At 41.9% G+C, this 4,900-nt stretch overlaps 1 pseudogene; it reads left to right on the top strand.

Annotated features, from left to right (window-relative positions):
- Positions 1-348: 348 nt before the first annotated feature.
- LOC104856362 lies at positions 349-3,034 on the top strand (annotated as a pseudogene).
- Positions 3,035-4,900: the final 1,866 nt, after the last annotated feature.

Here is a 4,900-nt window from a genome sequence, read left to right as displayed (position 1 = left end):
GTCTCAGTGTAACATGGACATTAACAGTGATGACAGATAAAAACAGATGCTTGGGAATCAGATACTAGGCGAAACACTTCCTAAAAGGCTTTAAGAAACACATCTGCAGGAACACGCCTGTCTTAATACTGGTAGAACTCAGCTAAAGGAATTGAAGAGTTTCTAGTATTCTCCATGGCTGAAGCTGAGAGTCTGAAACCCTGATGCTTAAGCTCTATTCTAGACATAGCTCCAACTCCTTCAGGGTATAAGGAAAAGAGATAATATTTCCACAATGATAGATCTTTGGTTATACAGGTTTAGCAATGAGTGGATCATGATGACTGTATTGTAGGGATTTGCCATAGTATGGCTGCTTCCCAATCTACTCGTGTTACAAGATCAACAGTGGGGTTAAATGGCTTGGATGAATCTTTTTGTGGTAGAACTTTAAGGAATCATAGCATTGCTCACCCTGAAGAACTCTCTTCAAGTATGATCAAGATCCCCAAAGAAGAGATCAGACCCTATGCAAATTCAGAAAGGAAATAATAATGGAAAAAGCACTGATTTAAAGCAGCAGAGTACTCAAGAATCATGGGTAATCCCTAGGAAAAGAGGACTTTCTTCTTCAGAAAAGGATAACCTAGAAAGGCAGGTGATAGAAAATTGTGAGAGAAGGCAAACGGAACCTGTATCACCCGTTTTAAAAAGAATTAAACGTTGTCTTAGATCTGAAGCACCAAACAGTTCAGAAGAAGATTTGCCTATCAAATCAGACAAGGAGTCAGTAGAACAGAGGAGGACAGGAGAGGACAATGATGCAGATATTCAAGGGACGCTTGTCGATGTCTTATACTGGATGATTGTGAGAAAAGGGAAGTTAAAAAGGTGAATGTCAGTGAGGAAGGGCCACTTAACTGTGCAGTACCTGAAGAAATCGCAGGCCATCTGACTGTCAATGGTGTTGATGACAGTGATTCTACTGGTATAAACTGTGAAGAATGTCAGCCTGATGGGAACGCTAAGCAAAATAGTGCTGGTTCCTATGCATTGCAGGAGAAATCAGTAGCTGAAAATGGGGCTTCGGAAACCCAGGCCTCAATGTTCCATGGTAATAGGAGGGACAACAGTTATATAGACTGTGATGTGTCTTGCACAAATTCAGAAGTACAGGTCAAGGTGGAGGACCACAAATTAGGAACTGCCTGCCTGTCTGTGGTGTTTGTTAATCAGCTGACTACTGAGCCAGCATCAGGCCCAATTTCTGAAATCCAGTCATCTTTAAGGGATTCTGAGGAGGAAGTGGATGTGATGGTGGCAGTGCCTCAAAAGAGCGGTGTGATGAAAGTACCAGGAACGTCTTGGGCGCAGATCTTGAGAGCGAGCCAGTCTCAGGAGAAGCAGAGCCACTGTCTGTTCTAAGCTGCACTTCAGCTCAGATGACTTCTCTGTAGGAACCTCAAGAGCATCGCTATACCCTGAGAGCATCACCATGCAGGGCCGGCCCTGCCAGAGCTAGTCCCACTAAAAGCAGTTCTCCTTGCAGAGGGAATGGACAATTTGAGGGGAATAATCTTAGCCCCAGTGAAACAGGTGCAACTACTAGTGATAATGCGAGTGAGTCTCCCACAAATGCTGGTGACATTTCTCAAAATGAAAAAGCTTTATGTTGTGACTCTCAAAACTATGGAAGTGAAGGACTAAGTAAGCCACCCTCAGAGGAAAGACTCAGTATCGGACCTATGCCACCTGCCAAACAGAGTGCCAATCAGCACATTGCAGAAGAGGAAGATGATGATCCTGATGTCTATTACTTTGATCAGATCATGTGGCACTGAAACACAAGAAAGACTATCAGAGACTGCTACAGACCATTGCTGTCCTCGAGGCTCAGCACCTTCCCAAGCAGTCCAGGACCTCAAGAGCCTAGGCAAGCACCAGAGGGAAGCACTCAGAAACCCCGTCGGGTTTCTGGAGAGACTCCAGAAGAAGGCTGATATAGGGCTTCCATATCCACAGAGAGTTGTCCAGTTGCCTGAGATTGTATGGGACCAATATACCAGTAGCCTTGGGAACTTTGAAAGAGAGTTTAAAAACCATAAAAGGCATACTAGGAGAATTAAGTTAGTTTTTGATAAAATAGGTTTACGTACTAGACCAAAAAGTCCTGTGGACCCTCAGAAGGACCCTTTCATACTCTGTGTTGCCCTTGATTGATGGTCCAGAAAGCTCCCACAGTCATCCTCAGATGATACGAGGCCAGCTGTGTGACGACACCAAACCTGAGACGTTTAACCAGCTGTGGACGGTGGAAGAGCAGAAAATACTTGAACAGCTGCTCCTGAAGTACCCTCCAGAGGAGGTGGAATCTCGTTGCTGGCAGAAGATTGCAGATGAACTGGGCAACAGGACAGCGAAACAGGCTGCTAGCCGAGTACAGAAGTATTTCATAAAGCTAACTAAAGCTGGCATCCCAGTTCCGGGCAGAACACAAAACCTGTATATATATTCCAAAAAGTCTTCCACAAGCAGAGGACAACATCCCCTTTCTAAGCATCTCTTTAAACCTTCCACTTTCATGACTTCGCAAGAACCACCAGTGTACATGGACGAGGACGACGACCGGACCTGCTTCCACAGCCACAGGGGCGCCGCGGCCGAGGAGGCGTCGGATGAAGAAATTATTCCAATCATGTACAGGAATTTACCGGAATATAAAGAACTATTACAATTTAAAAAGTTAAAGAAGCAGAAACTTCAGCAAATGAAAGCAGAAAGTGGATTTGTACAGCACGTGGGCTTCAAGTGTGATAACTGTGGCATAGAACCTATCCAGGGTGTTCATTGGCACTGCCAGGATTGTCCCCCCGAGATGTCTTTGGATTTCTGTGATTCTTGTTGGGATTGCCGACACGAAACAGATATTCACAAGGAAGATCACCAGCTAGAGCCTGTTTATGGGTCAGAGACATTCTTAGACAGAGACTACTGTGTGTCCCAGGGCACCAGTTACAATTACCTGGACCCGAACTACTTCCCGGTGAACAGATGACAGGGCAGAGTGAGCGCGTCCCTCAGGAGTGCTCTCGACACATAGCAGTGATCATTGTTGGCGATGTGCACAGTTCGGAAAGGTCCTGTTTTTCCTGAATGACACTAGCAGCACGAGCACGTCCTAGTGTTCTCGCCCAGCCCGACTCTTCACCGCGTGGCTCTCCATCCCTGTCCAGCAGCCACGCATCCCAGTGAGCATAGGGTTGGTTTCCCGGTGAATCCCCGCTGCCTCGAGGCCTGGAGGCGGGAGCTTAGTGGGTGAGACGGACGCGAGAGCACACATCCCCGAGAGTAAATCCTAAAGGTTTCGGAGAACTTGGTCATAAATATGGTAACAAGAAGGCAAAGTATTTATATTCAAACACTTCAGTAGCTTTCAGTTTTGTGAAAATACTTTTCAGCACAGAAACTGACTTCTTTAGACAAAGTTTTAACCGATGATGGTGTTTGCTTCTAGGATCTGTACTCCAAAAGAATTCACTGTCCAGTGCTGGTCGTTGATGGCCTTTAGTAAATCGGAGCTGCTTAACCATATTGATACCTAATTTCTTTTAACCGCAATGAAATGTCCTTGTTAACAACAGCAAAGCACTACAGGAGGCAACTGTGGCATTGCTTCTTAACCAGCTCATGGTGTGTGAATGTTCTAATATCGTCACTCAGATGTATTTTTAAATGTAATGTTCTATAAGATGATCATGTGATGTGTACAAATTATGGTGAAAAGTGCCAGTGGTAGTAACTGTATAAAGTCTCTAATTCACGACATTATTAATTCCTTTAAAATACATAGACTTCTGCCTCTGTATTTGGAGTTGTCTGTACAACTCATCAAAGAAAACTGCCTAATATAAAAATCATATATATGGTAGTAATTTCCCTCTTTTGTAGTCTGAACAAGATCCATAAAAGATTGTATTTTTATTACTATTTAAACAAATGATTAAATTTAGTCTGCGTGGTAGCAAGAATTCACATGCATTCTTTTCTACTGCTGGATTTTGTTGTGCATCATTTTAAACATTTTGTATGTTTCTTCCTTTCCATGTATACAGTATGTTCTTGAATAATGTTCCTTTGTCAGGAGAACTGTGAGAAATAAACTATGTGGATACTATCTGTTTATATATATATAAATAAAAACTATTCTTTCCACTTAATCTTTTCCTCTGATATTCTTTTCAGATATTTCCTGAGGAAGGTGGCCTTAAGAACACATTCAGTTCAGTTTTAAATATTTAGAAAATTAGTAGATTAATAGGAAGAGTCTAAATCTTGAGAAATAAATATTGAAATTACTCCTTCTCAGATATCTAAGACAGGTGTTTAGATTCTTCCAGAAACAAGCAGGCATAGAGTATGGTAATTCTTTCAAGGAGCTTTGCTGAAAATGGTACCCAAGAAAAGGTAAGAAGAGAATAGGACTGAGAGAAGTTCTTTGTTTTTCTTATAATATAGAAGAAATAATTGTATGTCTTCAAGAAGTAATGTAGTGGTAAGGATAATATTAATCAGAGTAAGTATTATAGAAATTTGAGATTTTTTTCAAATGGTGCTAAATCCACTCCAACATGAATAACATGTGGATAAAAATATGTAATTAATGACATAAATAAGGTGAGGCTATTGGATATTTAAGGAAGAAGGGACTAGAAAGGATTGTGGTATACCAAGAAAGAATTTAGCGAGTGAAAAACCCAGCTAGGTGACTAAGAAGCCTTATATATAATATGCTGCCATATTTGTTAATGCAGATGTAGGACCATATTGACTAGGCCTGCTTTGCAGGGTTTCAGCAGTGAGATCCTGGGAATAATCCTTTAACTACCAAGGTTTCTTTATTTTTAAAATGGTAAGGATTTAT

Source organism: Fukomys damarensis, unplaced genomic scaffold (genome assembly GCF_012274545.1).
Source record: "Fukomys damarensis isolate Sample0158 unplaced genomic scaffold, DMR_v1.0_HiC HiC_scaffold_5, whole genome shotgun sequence".
In the NCBI taxonomy this organism is placed as follows: Eukaryota; Metazoa; Chordata; class Mammalia; order Rodentia; family Bathyergidae; genus Fukomys; species Fukomys damarensis.
Note: the sequence above shows the minus strand (reverse complement) of the source record. Positions and strands in the feature narration are given on the sequence as shown.